Here is a 23,802-nt window from a genome sequence, read left to right as displayed (position 1 = left end):
GATTACTTTCAATTATTTTTGGATTACTCCAATACCAAATATGCTAATAAAAGACAAAATAAACTAAATATGAATAAAATTACAAAATTTTGTGCAGGCTTGGGGAGTAACGGAATACATGGAACGGCAAAAATAATGTTGGCAAGCTGTTTGGATTTATTTTAATTTTGTTTTTGTCGCATTTTATGTTAGTTTTGCCGGAAATCAAAGCCAGGAGAGAAAGCCTACCACGTGTTGTGAGTCATAATTTTATTCATATATATATTTTTTTGTCTTTCATTAGCATATTTGGTATTGGAGTCATCTAAAAGTGATTGAAAGTAATCAAGTTAAAGTAACCCTACCCAACCCTGATTGCCATATGATGCAGAGGGGGTAAACCATTGAATGCTGTCATGCCTCTCTGCTGATGAAGAGTTGCATGGCACAACTCACTCTTGTGCTGTGGGCTTAATATTCAGTGTTATGTTGGGAAGAGTGAAGTGGAATGAATGTTTGGTGAATGCGAGTGTGTTCCTGACTCTAGGCACCTCCCACTGCAGGGTATGTGATTTCTGTTTATAGATAGTATTCCCTATGGGGTAATAAAAAAAACAGATTTAAAAATAGTTATATATATATATATATATATATATATATATATACATATATACCACAGCCATATCCCCCTAGTGGGAGGTGGCTAGAGTCATTTCTGACTCTTTTTGAGAGATTGATTCAGAGGAGGGGATTCCCAGCCCCCTCGCTCAACCCAACTGAGGTGTTGGGAGTCATTAGGTGACCAAACCCCCCAATTCCAACCCCTAATGCTGAACGCCAAGCAGGGAGGCAACGGGTACCAATGTTGAAGTCTTAGGTATGACTCGGCCGAGGCTTGAACCACAACCTCCCAGTCTTGGGGCGGGCGCCATACCCCCAAGGCCACCGAGTTAAATATAAATTAAAAAAATATTAAAGAATAAGCATAATCAAATGCCAGTGGGTAGATTTTTTCTCAGTTCACAACTTTAATTCAAAAAGAAAATAATACTACCTAATATTTTATGTGAACGCCTTGTTACCTGTCCATAAGTACTGCTTCACCATTGTTGTATTTAAGTTGCAACAGTTTGAAGAAATTGTTAGCAACAGAACTCTATTCTGACCCTGATGATGGCGGAATCCGGGAAAAACGTCTTCAGCTCTCCTGGGGGACGCCGGATGACTTTGATTTTCACTTTGAAGCTGGCGTGTAAAACCCTCGGGAAGAGCGAAGGCCGGGAATTTTTCCCGTACGGGGACAGTGCTTTGCGCATGATGTCGGGTCAAATACGAGCACAACGAGAGAACTCGGGTATGCGTGTCGCTAAATGTCCCGAATCACCTTGGCACGCTCTATCAAACGCTACTTTCCATGTCATTTGCATAAAAAGCAGAGCACTGGGAAGCAGAGCCCGGTGACGGGTATCTCGGCTAATGTCCTTTGAATTATTCAGGCCCAAACCACCAAACTAGTGGACTGTCCTCTATAGACTCCGAACATTCAAACACCATACATATCCCTCCCTGGTTTACTTCTTCACGGGACAAAAAATAAAAAAGATGAGACAAAAACAAAGGCTGCTTCCCGCACCACAAATTTTCAGCCAGCAAAAATTCAAACCAATTGGCCATTTAATTTTATGAAAACAAAAGCAAAAAAAACAAATGCTCCCCGCACCAGCGAAAAACTTTTGGACAGCCAAGATTCACACTTATTGGCCAGCACCTCTTGACTTGAGATCTCTGATGACAATTCATATCATAGCGTCTTTCATACTACACTGCGACCAGACACCTGCTTTGCATTCCCCTACATCTCGCTGAGAAGAGTTTCAAGGTGCACCCCAAAAAAACTAACACAGACTAATTTAAAACACGTATTGGGTTTCATTTTGTTCTCTCTCTCTCTCGGCCAGTTAGCAGGGCTTTGGTCAAATTACGCACCCCGCCCCCAAAAAACAACTAAGTTTAAACAGTACAGTTTTAATTTGTTTTCTCACCCTCTCTCCCTCTCTCTGTGTCAGTAAGTTGAAGATGCGCCCCAACAAACTGATTGGGGCGCATCTGAAAAAAAAAATTGGTCTTTTGTATTTTGAAAAAGAAATGGATGAATGTGTGATTATTTATGGGTGGTGGGAAGAAGTGTGAGGTCAACAAGCTCAAGTGCGTTAAGTGCACTAGGAAACCAGCGACAAGCGTCAGCTCTTTTGCTGTATCGTGATGGGCGCCGCCCCTCTCCAAATGTCCGATACATTTGTCAGCAAAGGGGGGGCGATGACATTTAAGGTACACCTCAAAAGGTCACACGCTAATCATTCCAAAAGGCCAGCAAGCGGTGCACAACCACCTGCTGAAAAACAAACGGGGAAAACAAACCACATATCAATTGTATCGAAGCAGAGTATCGGACACTACCGATGGATTCAGGAAATATTGCAAAACCTGTAGCTTGAATAAATCGGATTCCACCTTAAAGGTTCCCTACAGGCCATCCTTTTTTATCACACATACACCGTGCAGTTTGATGTATTCATTAGGTTTGAGGTGCCAACGCTCTCATCAAAATCCTCATTTGTTACTGCTTCGAGAAATCATTGTACGGAATATGATGTTATTACTTGAAAAGATTATTGTATACGGTAACGTTTAGTTTAAAATTACGTTTGAATTGTTGTTATACTGTATGTGGATACTAACTAATTATTTTTGTACTTTGTTTTTAGTTTTACTGGGACCTTATAAGTGTAATGGTCGAGGCCATTGTCCGAAAAAGCAGCAATTAAACAAAAATATTCGGGATGTCGTTCACTGACAAGCTAGCCAAAAAGGGGATACTTCAGAATAGGACAGAATAGTAACCATTTATCAAAATGAAGTATATATTAGTGCAATGATTGAGCAGCACGGCGGCGCGGTTCTGAGGTCATAAGATCAAACCTCTTGTGTGTAGTTTGCATGTTCTCCCCATGCGTGAGTTGATTTCCTCCCACATTCCAAAAACATGCATGTCAGGTTAATTGGCCGGTCCAAATTGTCCCTAGGTGTGAATAAGCTAGTGAGCAGTCTGTCTCTGTGTGCCCTGCGACTGGCTGGCAACGAGTTCAGGGCGTCCCCTGCCCACTGCCCGAAGATAGCCGGGATGGGCTCCAGCACCCCCGCGACCCTACTGAGGATAAGCGGTGCAGATAATGGACGGATGAGCAGTCGAAAAATGTTTCTGAACAAATTTGTAACATGAATTGAGATTCGAATTGGGTCGTGGCGGTGAGTGCCGAAACCTAACCCCTAGAACACAACTGATAGAGATGACAAACTAAAAGGAATTTGGTATGAATAAATGCAATGGCAAAGGGTAATTTTTAAGCAGACTTGTAGAGAAATGTGTCAAATTCAAGCATTTCACCCAAAATTCAAGCACAACATTAAATTCAAACATTTTAAAGGATTTCAAGCACCTGTATGGACCATGAGAGCATTGGGTTATAAGGCGCACTTTCAAATTTCAGGCCAATTTGGGGTTTTAAGCGTGCCTCATAGCAAGATAAATACATTACTTATTTTTCCTGCAATCCTAGCTCTTACTGTAGTTTTAATTTCATCCCCTTATAGTTCAGTGCACCTTATGTATGAAATGATGTATCACAAGGGACTCCCTTGGTGGTGCGGCCTCAAAATTCGTTCCACCTTATAGAGAAGAAAAACGGTAGTTACCATATTTTCCAGCCTACAAGGCGCACAAGATTATAACGCTCACTTTTGGATTTCTAGCTAATTTTGGGTGCACCTAATAGTCAAGAAAAGGGGACAGAGGGTCCATTTAACGTCAATTTCCATGCACACAAACTCCTAACGTCTTTTTTTTTTTATACTGTTCTCCCTTCAGGACATTTTTTTTCAGCTCTGTGAAAATACGGAGGTAGGGCCGGGCCGATTGTTGACACAGCTGGCCGGCTTCGTATGAAATATGACGATAGCGGAGAAGGTGAGACCCTGGGAGGAAAATGGCCGCCCGAGCCAAGAGGGTTGGGCGGGGCCTCGGTCGCCACGACAACCATGGAATCGGCGCATGCCAAAATAATGATGAGGTTCCCCTAGTGGAGCGGGGGCCCCGTTTTGTCTTCATTCTGCCGTTGCATCATTGCGTTCGCACCCACAACACACACAAAAAAATGGCGTGACGGAGCCTGACCCGATTCCGACGCGTTGGAAATCCGCCTCGGTTTCGTGTGACCTACATTCCCGTCCGCGGGAATTAGATTGGGCTCACTGAGGAAGAGAGGGATGAAAAAAATATGGAAAGGGGTAATTTGCGTAACCTTTTCTGCTTTAGAGACGACAAGTGACGCCAGCTGATGGGTGTCCGATATGCTGTGACCTTCTGTCAGTCAAATGTTGCTTGTTTTGCGCCGTGGGGGGCAAATCGTGGGCCAGCCTCAACAGGAAATGGCTTGCATCCATTGAAAAATCACTTTCCACAACTAAAAAGACTGATATGTTGGTGCATTTGATTTTATCAAAATGACAAAAAATATCAACAAAATGATCCACTAGCAAAACAAAAACCTTTCACTTGTTCTCGATTTATTAGTATATATAAATGGCCTTTTGTGGAGCTGCCATCCATTAAAGGAAGACAGTAAAAGATTGTTTTAATTAGGCACAATACGTGGTCAAGTAGTCTCTGTGGCAGTTTTTGTAGAATTCCTGTAACTTTTGTAGTATCCGTCGTAATTTCATTTCTGTCTTAATATTTCTACAGTATTTGTGTAGTTTTATTATAATATTACTAATATTCGTTAGTTTTTTAGTATCTTTGTCTTAATATTTCTGTAGTAGTATGTTTGTATTAGTCATACTGTAGTCACATTTTGTATTATAGTATTACTGTAAGGGTGTATATATATATATATATATATATATATATATATATATATATATATATATATAAAATAGTTATTTTCAGAAGGAAAGCAAAATATCATTCTATGTCTTTGTTTTTAAGCCCTAAATATGAAAGATTTATAAATAGATAGATAGATAGATACTTTATTCATCCCCGAAGGGAAATTCACATTTCCAGCAGCATCCCTGAGCTGAGAACAATACAATGATGTAGATAAATGTAAATAAATGTGCATTTATATAGCGCTTTTCAAGTCAATGAAGACCGTTACAATGTGCTTCGCACTTTTCTCCTTTACACACTAACTAACCGATAGCAGCGTCAGCCATGCAAGGCAATTCGGGGGAATTAGAGATTTAGTGTCTTGCCCAAGGACACTTCGACATAACACTAAGGAACCGGGAATTGAACGTGCAACCTCTTAATCCAAAACGAGCGCTCTACCTCCTGAGCTATAGCCGCCCTATATAGTATCTTTATCATAGTATTTCAGTTGTGAAAAAACAAAGTAACAGGAGACAAAGTTGGAATCCAAAATATTTTTTACAACCAGTACTTTATTTGCGATTACATGATCTATTAATATATTGGCATTATAGTTTGACCATTTTCGTTTGGCAGGCAGGATGAAAAAGCCTGGCGGGACGAGGTTTACCCACCCCTGCACTAATCTGTTTCACTACTTCTGCGATTTTCATCGAGCATTGTGTTCTGCATTCTAATTGACTGAACAGTTGCCCCTCCCTCCCTTTTTCTGCTTTCTCGTAGTGTGGATCATGTCCATAATCCATACAGTTGAGCAATAAAACGGCAAACGCGTCAAAGGAAAATGTGAACAAACTAAGGCCAGCTGCAATCAATCACAAGGTAAGAAGAAATACAATGGCAAATCAGAGCCACCATAGAGCAGTGTCAGCGTCATTTTTAAGGAAACTTGTTAAGAAATATGGCAACAATTTCCTGCATTTACAAGCACTTCACCCAAACATCAAGCACTTTTCAATCCTTAAAAACATTAAAAATCAAACATTTCCAAGGATTTCAAGCACCTGTAAAAACCCTGAGATAACACACGTGATGGCCGTGTTAGCACTAGTAAGGCGTCACCAGCGCCAACCTTGTTCCAGTTAGCAGGAGAGGCCCTAACAAATCAAGAGCACATTTGGGACAACCCCTTAAGACGTAGACGTTGCACCTTCACCTCAAATATGGACGTCATTCCCTCGTCTCGAAGGGGAACCCCAGCCCTAGAGGATGTTTGGCTTTTTCCCCCCCTCGCAAAACGGCCAATCAGGATACATCCGCGCTAGCTCACCTTTTTAATGTAGCCGTGCAGGATGTCAAGCTAACAATGTTTGCAGAAACATATTTCAACAGGCCAGATCCGATGACACCATGACGCACTTGAAGGCAGGGCCTCTTCCTGTTTATGCCCGCCGACGCTCGCTCGCTCGCAAAGGCATCAGAAAAAAAAAAGGAGAAAATACCTGCGCTTGTGCCCTCTAAACTGCTTCGTTACTGTTGACAACTATTCATTTCAAATTATTGGGAATTGGGAAAAAAAAAATCATCTTAATTACATTTTAATTGAGTTCTATTGCCTGATACTTTAGATTACTTTTATCCTTATTTGTTACTTGATATAGTGCATTTTTAAAAATATTTTTTATTTTATAATTTTATTTTTAAATATCTTAGGAGAAAGTGTTTAACATAGAGTTAAATGATTTAAAACATAACTAAGTGGAAAAATATTTACAATATGTGTGCGAAAATGTTATTCTTGCAAAAATTAAACAAGATAGGAGAAATGTCTTTTAAATATTTGATATGATTTAAAATCAACTGGAAGATAAAACGAATATAAATATCAAAAATATTAAATATTGTTGAGTGATACAATGTGTGATTATTTTTCGTTTAAAAAACTTAAAAATATTTTATAAAATAATTTGAAATCAATGTATATGATTTAAAGAACGAAAAGTCAACCATTATAATGGAATATAAAAAATTAAATACCAGTACATGAAATGGGAAAGTACCTTTTTAATTGTTTTTAATCGAACTATTTAAAATTTACGATGGGATGAAAATACCCCAAATACAAATTACAGGTATGTGATATTTATACTACTTTTAATATTTGCTTATTATATTTCCAACTTTTGAAAAAAAACATGAAATCATAAAAATAAGAAAAAAAACATTTAAAAAAATGTTATAAAATACCGATAATTCCGGACTATAAGCCGCTAGTTTTTTCCCAAACGTTCAACCCTGCGGCTTATTCAGTGATGCGGCCAATTTATGTAATTTTTCTAACAGCCACCAGCGGCGCTCGAGTACAAAAGGTAAGATTTAGACCGGTGGAATATATGCGCCGAGGAAGACTGCAACTTCTTAGCTTGTGCACAATTTAAATTAGCGTACACATATCCTCACCATGTAAATTGCAATAAGAAAGGCACATGACGCAGCTTTCAAGCTAAAAGCAATCGAGCAGTCCGATAAAGAAGGAAACTGAGCTACTGCACGTAAACTTTACTTTGCGTGTGTGTTGCTAGCGTGTTTTTGAATAAGGGAGCGTGGGACGACGTCTATATGACAAAGTCTCTTTCCCATACTGGGGAAGACGACTTTGATGACGTCAGTGATAAGGAGGAAGATGAGGACTGTTTACCGCGATTTCTACAAGTACCGTATATTTGTTGAGTTGCGAGCGTGTTCCTAGTAGCGTTTTGCTACCCTTCACGGGCACGGTTTGGGATTAAAGTTATGTTATTATTAATGCTTTGAAAACTCTCGGTGTACCGTCTTTGTAAATATGTGTAACCATGTATAATATGTATGTATTTGCAACTGTATATTTTTGTAATGTATTTATTTTAGAGACTTATTCTGATGTTTTCCACGGGCGAATCAAAAAGAAGGGGCGAAAACAACAGGGGCTGATGGGAAGTGGAGTAAAAGTGAGACGTATTTGTGGACGCAGCGGACAATAGTGGATGTATATTTTTCCCACCCTTACCTTTGGAAATATACTTTTTTTTTTCTTGGATTATTTTCACCGGGACCCGGACTCTGCAGGTCTGCATCAAACCTTAACTACGGTATCATTTTCCGTTCATTTTGCCGGCTGTGTTCTTTGGACTGTGTACTTTATATTCACTTACAATCATGGGACTCAAAGTCGGGTTTGGGTTAATTTTGTGATTGTGTTACATGTTTTAATGTGGGAGCATGCAGCTTATGTACAGGTGCGGCTTGTGTAAGTACAAAAGCGGTGATCTTCTTAAAATGTGGTGGGTGTGGCTTATAATCAGGTGCGCTCTATAGGCCGGAATTTACGGTAGATTTAAATACAAGATTTTTTAAATAAAAAGTACCAAAATTTTAATAAGAAAAACATGAAATATACTTTTTTTTTAAATATATATTTTTAATCTAAAGTAGAATAATTTATAAAGACATTTTATATATATATTCGTATTGTTATGTGATTTGTAGCTGGAAAGTATGTGTGTGTGTTTATATATATATATATATGCGCAAATTGAGTTTAAAAAATATAAAAAATATTCATAAATGAAGAAAAAACATTTTAAAGATTTTTGAAAAACTGGTGTCTTTTGTTTGCACTGCTTATCCCTAGTAGGATCGCGGGGTGCTGGAGCCCATCCCAGCTATCTTCAGCCAGTCGCAGGGCACACAGAGGCAGACAGCCTACTTGCTCATTTACACTTGGGGAAAATTTGGACTGGCCAATGAACCTAGCATGCATTTTTGGGGAATGTGGGGGGAAAACTGAGTCCCCAGAGGAAACCCACGCAAGCACGGGGAGAACATGCAAACTCCACACAGGAGGGTTTGATCCCATGAGCTCAGACCTGTGCAGCGGACATGCTAACCACTCAGCCACTGAGCATATATTTTATATATATTTAAAAAGTTGTCCAAAATAAAATTGTATATAAAAAATGTAAAAGGGTTAAGCAAATGAAATACAAAATATAATAAGATATTAAAACTCAAAACCAGATGCAAAAATGGTCACAAATAAATTAGCAGTAATTGAAATGAATGTCGTTTAGATACCGTAGCCACGGGCGAAGGGACGGCGCCAATTTTTTCCCGCTCGGTTGCGATTTGGCTAACTTGCCGCCGAAACGCGTTGACGCGTGAACGTAAAAGTGTGGAAGTGTCGGGGTGTGAAGAACAAACGCACCCGTGAAAATGTCAGCGTTAGCATGGCCAGGGGGTGGGGCTTGTTAACCTCCACATACGTTCATGTAGCGTTGCGCTTAGACACCTTTGCATATTTGCCATTTGCAAGAAACTCCAACATCAAATCTACTTATCTCAAGAAGAACTAGGTGTGTTGAGATTTTGCTTTCTAAGAATGGAACATCAAATACCAAAAAGGCAATAAACACTATCCTAAAAATAATACCTAGCAATCTCTTAATCCATTAATAAAAGATTGCATTTCCCCTTAGATACTTTATTCATCCCCGAAGGGAAATTCACACTTATAATAATAAATAATAAAGTAAAAGGAATAGAATACATAAATACTCAATGTAACGCGTTGATATTGAGTATTTAGAGAGTGCTAAATAAAACACACACTGTAATAAAAATACAGTAATATGCAATGTAGGGGTATGGTTTAATGTGAGCTTTTACTCCCCCGGGTGGAGTGAAAGAGCCTCATGGCATGAGAAAGAAATGATCTCAGTCTGTCTGTGGAGCAAGACTGACAGCAGTCTGTCGCTGAAGCTGCTCTTCCGTGTGGAGATGATGCTGTGCAGTGGATGTGATGAATTGTCCATGATTGACTGCAGTTTTTCCAGTGCCCGTCTCTCAGCTACTGTTGTCAGGCTGTCCAGCTCTGTGCCCACAACAGAGCTCGCTTTCCTCACCAGTTTATTGAGACGAGAGGCATCCTTCTTCTTGGCGCTGCCTCCCCAAAACGCTGCCGCATAGAAGAGGGCGCTTGCCACAACAGTCTCATTGAACATTTGTAGGAGATTTTTGCAGATGTTGAAGTAAGTAAGAGTAAGTAAATAAGAGATGATAAACCTTACAACCACAACATGGCCCCTATTTACTCAAAGCAAGAAAGACTATCTCGAATACCACTAGCAATCCACGATGATGTTATGGTCTCCTACCAGTGACCGAGATTGATCTAACAAAAATCAAGAAATTACTTTTTCCCATACAAAAATTGTTTTACATCGAACACTATTTGAATTGATCCCAAAACCAATTAAAATATGGGAAAAACGTAGAAGTTGACAGGTATGAAAAAGACGCTAAGCTAATTGCTTGATTCTTGAGGTTTCTTAATTTTCCTCAGGTTGGGGTTTTTTAGTTTTTCCTTGACCTAATATAGGTTTTAGATCAGGGGATGGTGTCATAATAGCCTGTGGTTTGCAATATTCTGTGGTCTGTGCAGCCCTTTGAGACTCCTTGTGATTAAGGGCGTCACAAATAAACATGACTTGACTACTTTGAGCATTTACTGCTTGGTGGACAAAAATTCTAAAGAATTACATAGATGTATACATACACAAATAACGTTGAAAAAAACAAAACGAAAATGAAGTGTTAATTCTCAAATGAAATATAAATGTAAATAATAAAATATTTTTAAGGAAAGAACTATTACTTTTGGATAAAGAACCAAAATTTACACAAATGGATATTTAAATATGTATGGACAAAAAATATTGAATCTCAAAATAAAAATAAAAGAAAATACAAATACTAAGAGTTCATTTTAAAATTACATAAAAAACAGGAAAAAAATAAAGTTTGAATGAATATTTAAATAATAATATGGATATAAATATAAACAAGTAGAGAAAAAGAATACATATTTAAATACATGGGGATAGGAACAAAATTTGAAATTGTTTTAATTTATTTAAATTCAAATTCCTAAATGAATTTAAAGAAAATTTATTCAGAAAATTGAAAATATATACATATTTGAATACGGATAAAAAATATTTATTACAGAAAGTCTCAATTTATATTTATTTAAATTTAAAGTTAAAAATTTAATAAATGCAATTAAATATAAATTAGTAAAACCAACATTTTTTTAAAAAATTTTTTATTCATTCGTTGTCATTATTTCAATGTATATGTATTTCATTTCAGAATTCATTTGTGTTCTATTTAATGTATTTATAATTTTTTTTCAGCTTTGTTCCTTCATAGCAGTTAGCAAAGATGGCATAATCGCACGGTATTTCCGAGAATGAACCCCCGATCCCCTGGGTGTCCTTAGGCGCTCAGCAGATGATTATTGATCCATTGATCGCTTAATTGATCGATCCGCCGACAAGCAGTCGACGACGTCATCACTCTTGCGCTGACAAAACAATTTCAACGTCATCCAGACAGGGGCTAGTTAGGTAACGCCGCTTCGCATTTGAAGAAAAAAGAGGGTCACCATTTGAGTGTCCGCTCTTTTTTTCACGCATCCAAATATCCACCGGCTTAAAATCATTGAATTAAAAACAAAATGAGTTTATAATAAACGAGTGATAGTTATTCAATGTCGGCCACGTTTCGATTACACGCCTTGAAGGTATTCACAATTTCCTAAACATGCAATATGTGAGTGCATAAAATCATATTTGATTGGTACACACCAAGCTAATGCATTTTGAAGACTGCATGTCTCGTGTTTGTTACCCTGTACTGTGACATCATTGGAGGAACACCAGCACACTAGCAAGCCAGTCAGCATATTGTCATACATGATAATTAGTCGAAGATGGTACAAGTTTTTCAAGCCAAGTTTTGGTAGTTTTTGCAGAGAATGCCTAGGAGTTGTCGCTTGTGGATGCAGTAATGGTACAACAAAAAGCAGGCATACAAAAAGCTCCCAACGGAGGGTTAACTGGGACTGATCAACAAAAGACAGCCTCAGTGGAAAAACGTCAGGTTAGCCGACCAGAAACAAGCAGTAAGCAGCGAGGCTAACCGAGAACCAATAACGAAAAGTGGCAATGTGAAACTGGCAGGGAATAAACCGAGGGACATGGCAAAGTCTGCGGTAACGCCAGGCTAGCCGATCAAGAAACACATGATAAGCAGCCAGTCTAACTGCCAACCATCGACGAAAAGCAGTAATGTCTTCGCCAATAAACGTGAAGACGGCTGGGAATAAACCAGACATGGGGACTTGAGACTTAGTGACTTGGACTCGAGTCGACTCGAGTCGCTGTTTTTATGACTTGTGACTTGACTTGGACTTGGCAATCTAAGACTCGGGACTTGACTTGTGACTTGACTTGCCCAAGAAAAAAATACTTGGGACTTACTTGGGACTTGAAGGTGAAGACTTGAGACTTACTTGAGACTTGCACATGTGTGACTTGGTCCCATGTCTGGAATAAACCAAAGGACATGGCAAAACCAGTGCTAACGTCAAGCTAGCCAGCCAAACAACATACAATGGAAAGACAACAAATACTAACTAGGAGCAACAACAAAAAAGCCCCCAAACGCCCTAAATGTTAACAGAAAGCTTGTTGGACAAATTTATACGAATTGCAACAAACGGAGTGAAAACACAAAGGAAAAGCAACAATTGCCTACCTAAAAGGAGGCAAAGAAGAACAGCGCAATGCATGGAAAATTACCTTATTCAGCGTTTGTAGGTGGAAGCACGCATTTCGGACAAAACGGTCACGAGGTCCCCAAGTGACAGGGTAAGCAAGGTTTTAATTTCTCCAAACAATAATGAGCTGTATTCAATGGCTGTTCACTACAATTGCTTTGGAGCTGACTCACGTGTTGTGATAATGGGATTTGTCATTTTAAAAGTGTTCCTTTGATGACATTGCAGCTCTAGAGACATACAGATACACTTTGAGAGCAATTTTCTCAAGACCCCGGCGTGTGAAATATTTTACAACATGTGTGCACAACTGTGGGGAGGAACACAACACGTTCTGTGTCTAATTGAAAAAAAGTGTTTTGGGAATACCTTTGACAACGAAGCGAATGTCAGCGGACGACGGGGCACTCACAAAAGGTGTGCGCGACCCCAGGGAGAGGACCTGTCACATCTTTATGCGCCGACGGGGGCGGGGACGCTTCCCCAAGGCCGCCGTCACCATCGCATTAACCTTGAGAGCCGGCGGAGGATTGCGTTAGCCTCCCTGACCTTTGGCGTCCCTGTTGTGACTGAAAGGTGGCGTATCAAAGAGCTTTTGTGTCTTATGGACGCCATCAGCGGGATTAAATCCGTCCATCAAAGGCCGTCTAGGCCTGAGTCTTGGCTTTTAGTCCCCCCTGGGGTGAAGGTCCATGAAGACCCGAAATGGAAAATCGCAAAGCTCATTTGGTGGACGCAGGTGTGCCCCCACAGGCCAGAAAATGACAGTGAAATCTAAATAAAAAATGGAATTGTCCATCCAATATCCAATCTGGAAAAGAAGCCAAATTCATTTGAGCTGTAATTTTTTTATCCGCATTACTTATCTTGACTTTTCGATCAACATATTAAAAATATATTTTAGAAAGCTGAAAATAACTATTGGTGCAATATTGATCCCGACGGATCGGCCAACAAAACAACCTAGTATTAAAGGTGCTCTCGGAAATTTGAAAATGTTCTACTTGCTGACACCATCTTCTGGTTTGAATGATTATTATAGCCTCTGTCAAGGTACTTGTGTGATGGATACGAGTACGTGCATTTTTTAGACGCACTCGGATAAACTCTTCTTATTTCATCTTTTTGGTGCTTGGCTTGGCGTTTGGACACTATTGGAAACGGTCCTTTTTGTTTACCATTTTTATGCATTACCTAATAGAAAACTGCGAGCACAGGCATGAAATCACTCTCCGACCCATCTCCCCACGTTCCCGCTTCCAAATGTGTTGCAAGTCCCAAACAACTCTGATAAAAGAAAACCAGATAGGCACGGTGGACAAAAAAACTCAGTTGGACATTGTTAAAGCATACTTATTAGAGAAAATACTATACTTTTTAAGAACAACAAAAAATTACACATATTCCAAAAATAAACTAATACCAAACACAACAAAATCTAAGGCAGTCATATTGGACTTTAGAAGAGCAAGCACAAACCTGGCCCCACTAATCATAAATGGAGACTGTGTGGAGATAGTCCACTCCTTTAAAATCCTGAGCATGCACATCTCTGCTGGTCTACCAAAACCAATGCTGGGCTGGGGAAGGTCCAACACCAACTCCTGTTCAAGGTTGTTCCTCCTGAGAACCCCCAGGAACTGAAGTTGTTAGTGTCCTTCTACAAAACCACACTGGAAAGCATTCTGGCATCCAACATCACCGTGTGGTATACTGGGAGCACGTCAGCGAACAGCAAAAACATTCAGAGAGTAATCAGGACAGCCCAAAAGATCATCAGCTGCTCTTTACCCAGTTGAGAAGACAGTTGGCTTGCGATACTGTAGCAGAGTCATTGACCTTACAAAAGACGATTTCCACCCCGGCCACCACCTCCTTATCATTTTTGGGACATGCTAAGGGTATCAACGTTTGGTTTCTATACTTGCCTTTGAACAAAAATAACCCAAAACCTATGTATGGCAGATCATTTATGAAAAAATCCAAGGACAGCGACCTTGACCGTCCTTGCCTGACAATCGCCCGACCCGAGAGGGCGCAAAAAGCTTTTTGAGTGTCCAAAACACCAACGACGACGTTCCACCACACGCACGGATTACTGAGGTATATTTAGAAAGTCGCCGACAATACGATGGGAGAGGTGCTAAAAGCCTGCAAACGGGGAAAAGCCTTTTAAGAAGAACCAAGTCGACGTTGAGAAGAATGGCTTCCCGAGGGCTCGCTTTTCCAAAACAAAGGAGGGCGATATTCCCGGTCGGACCGATGATAGATGAAAGGCCCCACTTTAATCAGAAGGAGCCCCCGAGCGAGCGTTTTTGGGGGGCGGGGGAGGTAAACAGATTACGGGCCGAGCCCACCTTTCATCTAAGACGCCCGTCAAACTAAAAAAAGGAGTTGCTCTTTTTTCATGGATTATGGACTGGATGACGCGAGAGTGATGATGGATAGGAACGGATTCTTTTCTGAGGTGGGCCAGAAAACGGAGGAAAAAAGACCAAGTGTTAAAAAATAATTGAAGTTATTGCCATTGTTTTTTGTGTGTGGGTATACTAGATATTTTATTGAATTTTTAAATTTATATGATTGTCTTATTATATTTATATTACCAGTTTTGCTTACTTATTGTTGTCATATTTTATTAATAAAAGCTTAATTTTGTTTTTTATTTTTGCTCATCTGGAGTATTTTTTGTTTGTTCTTATTTCCTTTATTGAATCATTTTATTATTAGGTTTTTTGGTTTTGAAAAGTGTCATTTATGTACTAGTTATATCATTTCTTTCCTATTTAAAAGATTTATAACTTAATATTGTGGTTTTTAAAAAGCTATTTTTTTTAACTTTGATCATTTTACTCATGAGTATTTTTTGATCTATAAATTAATTTTAATATATAATTTTAAATAACCTCTCAACTTTGTAAATATTTCTCAAGGTTAGCAAAATTTAATAAAATAAATTAAATACATTTATTGTGGGCGGCACAACGGCTGGGTGGTTAGCGCGCAGCCCCACGGTGCAGAGGTTCAGAGTTCAAGTACAGCTATCGCAGCCTCCCCGTGTGGAGTTTGTATGTGCTCCCCATGCTTGCGTGGGTTTCTTCCGGGCACTCCGGTTTCCTCCCACATCCCAAAAACATGCATGGCAGGTTAATTGGCCGGTCCAATTTGTCACCTTGTCAAGTGTAAATGAGCCCCTCAACCAGTTCAGGGTGTCCCCTGCCCACTGCCCGAAGACAGCTGGGATGGGCTCCAGCACCCCCGCGACCCTATTGAGGATAAGCGGCGCAGATGATGGATGGATAGATTTAATGTAATTTGTTTTATAATATATATTTTTTTTTTTAAAAAAAGCTTGCTCGATTTCCTATTTTTGGTGCTCCTGTAAGGTCCAGAAAAGGAAATAATATTAACATTTGACAAAAATATTTCTTTGCCCCCAACATTTTACTAAATTTCTACTTTTTTACCCCCCTCACCATTTGCATTTTTAATCTCTCATCTCATCTCATTAGCTACAACGCTTATCCTCAGTAGGGTCGCGGGGGTGCAGGAGCCCATCCCAGCAATCATCGGGCAGTGGGCAGGGGACACCCTGAACTGGTTGCCAGCCAATCGCAGCATTTTTAATCTAAAAAAAATATTTAATTCCCATATAAGGGAAGAAATATAGTAATTAACAGAGTCCTTTTTTATGGCCAAACTTCAAGGACTTTCAAAGCCAATTTTCTCCAGTAAAAAAAAAAGTGTGAATTTCTTATTTTGCAAAGCAATAAATATATTTGTGATTTACATATACAATTTTTTTTTATCTTGCTTGTGCATTTCTCCAAACATAGGGTTTGTAGATCTTGAGTTAATTGCAAATATATTGTAGAACGGAACAGTTTGTGTGTAAATATTTTTGAGACAATTCTCTCCACAAGTAGGTGTTGGATACACATGACAGTAATATGTAACAATATGTACATTTTCAGTTGCAGGAAGGTCTTCCCATTACAATTAGTTTACCACTGCCCCAATTTTTTACAAGCTCCATAAGAAATGTCCACAATTGATATGTTATCCTTACATTAGTACAAATTTTATAGTGCCCAATTTAGATTTAGAATGCACCTGTCTCCTTGGGCACTACCTATTGGGGGTGATGACGTTTCATGGGACAACGCCATACAAACTAATGTTAGCAGCTGTTAATCAAAGAGGGAAGAATAAATGCAATGGCAAAGAAAAGCCACGACAGAGCAGTTTGGAGTCATATTCAAGCAGACTTGTTGTGAAACATGGCAACAGTTTCAAGCATTTCACCCAAAATTCAAACATGTTTCAATCCTTAAACACATTAAAATTCAAGCATTTACAAGGATCTCAAGCACCTGTATGAAACGTGATATAAATAAAAAATTATAAAGGAAAAAAATTCAGTCTCGATGTAGAACTCCAATGCACAATAATGAAAATGTAATGATATTTTCTCGCAAAATGAACAAAGTGAAGCAAGTTGAGGAGCTCCTTGCTCATTTGAGAGCTGTCGAAAGGCCTCGTTCCTCCCGCGTTATCATTTTGTCTGTGAATTGTTTCCTTGTGTAACGAGACGAAAGCAACCCATGAAAATGCAAATGGCGCTGTAAATGATGGTGCAGTGACACCCCAAGAAGACATCACTGGAGAAAAAAAGCAACCAGTGGGAGTTAAGAAAAGACCTGGTGGATAAAAAAAAGCTGTATTAGGAAATTTAATAGAAAGTTAAGATGATAATGCACTTGTCCATTTAAACGTACACATCATAAAAGGGGAGGAACGAGGCCATTACCTCCGTTCTCGGGGGATCTTCCCCCAAAAGGGCTGCTTCTCCCGCACATTAATTGTTTTTTTATGATCTGGGCCGGGAAAAAGCCGTGTTGATTTCCCGCCGCCGATAAATCGGCGACCATCCCTCAATTTAACGCCGCTTTCTTATCGCTAATGCAAGGGAGGCGAGGGCCCGTCTACGTGTATTTATTTAAGACGGCGTACTGGTTTCTTCTCTCACAGAAAAACTGGAAAAGGAAATCCAGGCCATGGAGATGCGATGCTATAGAAAACTTCTTCGCCCATGTGACAAACGAAACGGTGCGCAACATCATCAGAGGGCCCATCGGACCCTACGAAAAACTGTTGTCAACCGCACAAATAAAAACTTCAGTGGTATGGTCACGTCACAAGATCTTAAGTACTGGCCAGGATTCTCCTTCAGGGCACAGTGTAGGGGGGCAGGAGGAGAGGGAAGAATGGAATCGAATTGCAATGACAACTTTAAGGAATGGACTGGTGCCAACTTTGCCACGACCCAAAAACAGGCCAGGAACCATCAACGGTGGAGAAAGCTGTCCAGAGTTGCATCCTCATTGGTGCCATAATGACCCAGGCGGTTAAGGGAACCGTGAACGAGTCAGGAACAATGGCCGAGAATCTCACAGGAATCGGCTACGAACCACAAAAACAATCATGAAAATGAAAGAGTTGTGCATTGGAATGCAGCCAAACTTACAGAGAATCAAAGCGGCTCCTCTCGTTTTCACCATAAACATTGCAGTTGAAGCACGCAAAAGAGACAAATACATAACCCAAAAATTGGCTCACTTGCAAATGTATATATTTTTGGGGGGGAACAAAAACAGCACTGGAGTATAAGACACATATTTTCAAGCAGCTCGATTTAGAGCTACAAAAAATGCAATGCTAGTTTTCAGCAAACAAAGAGATGACACTTGTTAAGACTAAATAATAAGAACGCTAGTTTTGCAACACTCTCGTAAATAATAAATACGGTTTGTACATAGTTATATATTTAAGATATGTTTAAGATGCTTTTCATACATCCGGCAATTTTTTTTTTTCCACCCAATTAGGCCTTCGAGTGAAAAAGTTAGCCCACCTCTGTTCTAGAAGCTAACTCAGCAACACTAGCGACTACCATTCACTATATTTGAGCACCCTGGAGTGCCATGACTCACCTTAATGCATACAATGTTTCACAACATTGATATCAATGACAATAAAAATAATTCTAATTCTAACTGGGCTGATTTCTGATGCTTAGTTGATAAATTGATTTTGTTTTGAAGTAGACACATGCAATGGATGTTTTATAGGATGCTAGTTCCTCATTTGGACTTACTTTTTGTTTTTTGACTGTTGTTGCTGTTGTTCAATCATGTTGCTGTTCTTTGATTTTTAAGGGCTGATCTGCAATGTTCCCTCTAAGCTGCGTGTGTGCGCAATTGCGCACTACCCAGAGCTTTTCCGCGCACAAGAAAATCTAGCCAGCTCACAAAAATCAGGGATCGAAATTGCTAATTAAGAAGCGGATTAAGTCAAAGTTACAGTGCATGAAGGTAAAAATACACGGGTTTCCCTAACGCTGTGTTCTAAATGCGGTATTTTGATGTCTATGTCGAAGTAGAACGAAGTTGAGTAAAGTCAGTAAAGTTTTGCAAGAACCGGCTTCTTCGGCTCGGGTCCCAAACGGCTCTTCAGGTTGTTTTTGCTTCTTTAATCTCTACACGACCTAATATTATGTAAAATTGTGCACAAAATGACAAAGGAGGGGGGGGATGGAACAAAAAAGAAAAATACCAAAATGAAAAAGTAGTGAAAAGCTGAGAAAAAAAAGAAACGAAAGGAAGAGAAAAAAGAAGGAAAAATCCAGAAAAAATCCAGAAAGAAAGAAAAAAGAAAAGTAAATGGAGAACAAATGGAAAAAAGTAACAGCTAGTAAAAAAGAAACACAATGAGATTTTTTTTGAAGGAATTAAAAAAAAAATTGAAAAGGAAAAACAAGAAAAAGTTTGTCTCTCATCTCATCTCATTAGCTACACCGCTTATCCTCAGTAGGGTCGCGGGGGTGCTGGAGCCCATCCCAGCAATCATCGTGCAGTGGGCAGGGGACACCCTGAACTGGTTGCCAGCCAATCGCAGGGCACACGGGGACAGACAACTCACTCGCTCATTCACACCTAGGGACAATTTGGACCGGCCAATTCACCTGAAATGCATGTTTTTGGAATGTGGGAGGAAACCGGAGTGCCCGGAGGTAAACCACGCAAGCACGGGGAGAACATACAAACTCCGCACAGGAAGTCTGGAGCTGGATTTGAACCCACGCAGGAGGTTCCCAAGACATGAACTGTGCCGCACGTGTGTTGCATTCAAATAATTTCCAATTATACCAAGTGAATCTTGTTGCCAACATTGTACTCCCACTAAAAAATGTGATTAAATACAGTTCTGTGTTGTGCAACAGACTAAATAAGCCCCCCAAAATGTTAGTATTATGTGACAAAAGATACCAGGAAAAAAAATGGAAATCTTGTGAAAGAAGTGTTGTAAAAACAAATGACGTTTGTAGGCCGTACAACCTTTGCAATAATACATTAGTCAATTCATTCAAAAGTGAAAAAAACGTTTGCATTGCCAGAAACTCAGCAAAATGTAACTTGATGTCAAGTTTTGGACATGTTTGATAATGGATTAGTTGCCACACTTGGGATTGCTGTTGCTCACTGTTGTTTCAAGCGTTGCTCACCGACTTTGTGTGAACGCTCAGACCCGTGGAAAATTAGAGGGAACATTGCTGATCTGTTTATTGTAACCTTGAAGATATAGATAATAAGGGCATCAAAGGAGGGATTTAGGACAGGTTGGAATTCTCTTCTCATTCTTCTTGGAAATTCAAATTCCATTGATGTCTTCTCCCCTTGTTTTTTGTGGTTAGTAAAGTTTAAACTTAAGACCTTTTCAGGGGCCGTAAAAATCCTTTCTGGTGTCCAAATTTGGCCTCTTGACTTATGAGTTTGAAGCGTATATCGTTTTGATTTGCCAACGCAGTCGTCTCTTTTTGAGTAAAGCTTCATCCGATAAAGTTGGTGAGAAAATTGAAGGAGGACAGCGGGAAAACGAAGGAGGATCGCGGGAAGGCACTCAAGTGTCGCTGAGAACGGAAGGATGGCGAGCTCTTAAGAAAGGAGGAAATGAACAACTGCAAATCGATAGCCGAGAGAAAAGGAGAGCGACGGCAAACGAGTCGGGCATCGATTCCCGTAACGAGCGTCGACCGTGACGGCGAAAGCCGACATGAAAACAAAAGAGGAGGCGGGAGCGTAACAAAGAGACGAGAGGGAAGGTGTCTCGTTTTCTCATTTTGCTCCGTCTCAATTTGCACAAAACTTTCATTACTAGCAATTTGGAGCGGGGGCCCCATTAGGCGCCCCCCACCCCCCTCACTATCCGTCAGCGTAATCGCCCTCCCGGGCCGCTGAATTACACCACCCGCTTGCTTATTAAAATTTGTCGCCCGTCTCCCGGCATCTCAACACACACACCTCTCAGACAAATGGGACAATCAGAAGGAAGGATACGACGGTAGAAGGTTAAAAAAAAGAAAGAAAAATGGGCTTTTGGAGACGGATCGGGGAGAGGGGGGCGATTATGGAGTTTGATTTATACACTCAAGAAGATAGGATGCGAGGTCTCGCGCACACACACAAATTTCCGCTTCCCTTTCTCGTCACACACTCAATCCAGATAAGACACTTGACGAATGGCGTCATTGAAAGGGGGCGGTGGTGGCTTTGAGTAAATGATTAGCCCCCGGGATTTATTGTTATTGCAGGTATTATTAGGAAATACTGACAGCGCCCGCCTCGCATTTCGTTTGCCGCTAATGGACGGATCTCGAGGCTGGCCTCGTAAGTCCAAGAAATCGGCCAGGGATCGAAAAATCTAAAGAATCGTAGAATTAAAAAAGGGACTTGACGAAATAATGACCCAACTGAAGGCTTGCCTGCTATTGACTCATTCGATGCCATTACTTATAAATACATTTAGAGAAGCATTGTCTATGAGTGCAAAATCATAAAAAACTATCACAAAGGGTTTGGTGCGGCTCGTCAGTATGTATCAAACCTCTGGAAATGAATTCAGTATGATAATCATCATTATATTGCAGGAGTGGGTTTGATCAGATATTTGTCCACACATCTAGGAAGGCCCTATTTGCTAGTGCTGCTTCCTTTTTACAGTGAAGGAGTGTGTGTATAGCCCCGCGTAGCAACAAGCTGTACTAAATCAAGTGTGGTGAGAATAGCAAATATATGGATGATATATGATGATCTGGCCCGCGGGCTGCCTGTTTGACACCTGTGATCTAGAGCAAGGGTCTCCAATGTGGTGTCTGTGGGCACCAGGATGCCCCCTGAGGATAGCTGAAAAGCCCACAGACCTGTTCTGAAAATAGCTCACCAGCGCTAGGTAATTGTGATTTTCAAGTAAATTTTTGTTTTTAGTGGTTGACTGAGTCTATTTAGCCCTACTTCCAATAACTAACCTGATAATAACATTAACAACATAGTAACAACACTGATTTTAGAAATGCATATCCAAATAGGTGTCCTTTGTGCTAATTAGTAACAAAAAGTATCTCTTACCCTGAAAAAGACTGAAGACCCCTGATCAAGAGAGGATGTTGACAACAGATTTCAGAATTGAAGCAAAGAAATTGGTTCAAATTTTATCATGGAGCAAGATGATGCATGCTTTTTGTACGAAATACAACTATGCTGGTTTTTCAGCATAAAAGATGCTAGTTATTGGCATTTTGACAAGACAACACCAGTTTTCCACAAAAAAGAAAATAAGGCTAGATTTCAGCATAGAATACAGACGCTCCTCTACTTACGACCATTCGACAGAGCTGTAAGTTAGATTTTGTATCGTGTGCACCTTTTTCCGAGTAGAGGACAGTACTGTAGTGCTTCTTTCAGCCACTACTGAAAAAAAAAATACGCTTCCTCTTCCTAGTTCGTGTGTTAACATTATATACTCTATCTCCAGCACGCTAAGAACTTTGACATTTGTTCAATATCATCCATTCAATATGGTTGGTGTAAAGTGTGTAGAAGAGGCGAGCCGTTTCTTTTGAAACCAAAGTAGAATAAGAAACCTTGATAAGGTTGAGAAAATGGTCGGAACACTTTTTTTCAGCCACTTTTTAACACGGAGGAGAAAGTCGCCTAACTCTTGAAGCTCATCTTTCAAAAGTAAGTTAACTTTCTCTTTATAGAGTATATTATTTTATGGATTTTTCATTTTTTTAGTACAAAACAATACAGGTTACTTATACAAGCCTTAACCATACAAAATACAGCACTGAAGCAACTTACAAACAAATTCAACTTACTCGTTTGTAAGTAGGGCAGCGTCTGTATAACGATGCTTGGTTGGAAAGTAAGAGAAATTTAGCTTCGTTTTAAGGACAGGAAGTAAATCGTTACATTGAAGACTTTCTGAGGACCAATAAAAAGGAAATTTCAGGGGCAAAGTGACGGACTGAAATCCTCACTCTTGGTCCATCCCCTGACTGTGCCGTCCATTATCCCGCAGTGATTTAGCTTGCTCTACTTGTCAACGCACTTAATGGATCTTGATTTGTTGCATATGAGATGCTCTCAATTAGCCACACCTTGACCTTCAAAAAATACCATATTTTCTGGACTATAAGGCAAAATATTCTTTTGTGAATTATTTTATTACAATATAAGGTGCATTGTATTAAAAAAAAAGTATTGCATTTAAAAAAAAACTCAGAAAATAAACTTATTTCGTCGAACAAAATATTAGAAAATTTGATTTTTAAATCAAATCATATGTATTTGTATAGCCCTTTATAACAAAAAGTCTCAAAGGGCTCTACAGAGCACAACAACAACAAAATAACTAGTGAAATATAACATCTTTTTGTAGGAATGGGAATATGTTAAGCAAAATATGGGAAAAAGTAAATATGTAACTTGGTTTACATAGAATCCAAATGCCAAATATGATTATATATATATGATCATAATATACTCTAGGGAGCTAGCTAGCTAGCTAGCTAAAAGAGTAAAAGCCATCTAAATAGCCAGACCCAAGACTAGATGGCTAGCTAGAAAGGAGGCCAAATTTAGCTTGATAACTAGCAAAATAAGGATAACATGTTAGCTCAATAGCATGCAAAAAAATGTAAAAAGCAAGGTAGATAGCTTGCGAAATAGCTAAAGATGTAGGAAGATAGCTAGCTACAAAGCTAACTAAGTAGCTAGCTAAATGGTAAATGGTCTGCATTTATATAGCGCTTTTCAAGTCACTGAAGACTTTCCAAAGCGCTTTACAATGTGCTTCACATCTATGCATTCACACACACACTCGCACACAGATA

The 23,802-nt window shown here is 39.6% G+C and overlaps 1 protein-coding gene and 1 long non-coding RNA gene across 2 annotated transcripts in view; one reads left to right on the top strand and one right to left on the bottom strand.

Annotated features, from left to right (window-relative positions):
* LOC148347173 (uncharacterized) overlaps positions 1-18,516 on the top strand; it is a 106,663-nt gene extending 88,147 nt beyond the window's left edge. The window contains exons 5-6 of the long non-coding RNA XR_015848184.1: positions 5,693-5,791; positions 17,601-18,516. This is a non-coding gene — a long non-coding RNA (uncharacterized LOC148347173). The remainder of the gene's footprint in view (positions 1-5,692; positions 5,792-17,600) is intronic.
* The window catches only part of LOC148347172 (retinoic acid receptor alpha), a 199,957-nt gene that overhangs the window by 124,607 nt on the left and 51,548 nt on the right, over positions 1-23,802 (bottom strand). The window lies entirely within an intron of this gene.

The sequence above is a fragment of the Urocampus carinirostris genome, chromosome 19, assembly GCF_059441175.1.
Source record: "Urocampus carinirostris isolate Australia breed hairy pipefish chromosome 19, RoL_Ucar_1.0, whole genome shotgun sequence".
In the NCBI taxonomy this organism is placed as follows: domain Eukaryota; kingdom Metazoa; phylum Chordata; class Actinopteri; order Syngnathiformes; family Syngnathidae; genus Urocampus; species Urocampus carinirostris.
The sequence above is the reverse complement of the archived record's forward strand: the minus strand, read 5'-3'. Positions and strand labels throughout refer to the sequence as shown.